The following is a 290-nucleotide window of genomic DNA, read 5'->3' as shown; positions in this document are numbered from 1 at the left end:
AATCATATTGAAATGGAGCCCATGTTTCCATGTCCAGTAGAGGCTTCCTAACCAGATTTTAAGTACTGTTTACACAGTCTTCAGGGTAAAGGTGATCTCATGTTGACGGCTTGCCTTCTACCGCTTCTTTCAACAGTATTGTGGCTAAAGGCAGGAAAAACATGAGAGTAACAGTGTGGTGGGAGGGGGTATTGCACTGCGCTCATGTGCGAGCCAGTGATTGTGTGTGTGTGTGTGGTGGGGCATGAGCAGTCCTCAGGGCAATGGTACCCGAGTTCATATACTCCAAT

Source organism: Ailuropoda melanoleuca, chromosome 4 (genome assembly GCF_002007445.2).
Source record: "Ailuropoda melanoleuca isolate Jingjing chromosome 4, ASM200744v2, whole genome shotgun sequence".
Taxonomy (NCBI): Eukaryota; Metazoa; Chordata; class Mammalia; order Carnivora; family Ursidae; genus Ailuropoda; species Ailuropoda melanoleuca.
The sequence above is the reverse complement of the archived record's forward strand: the minus strand, read 5'-3'. Positions refer to the sequence as shown.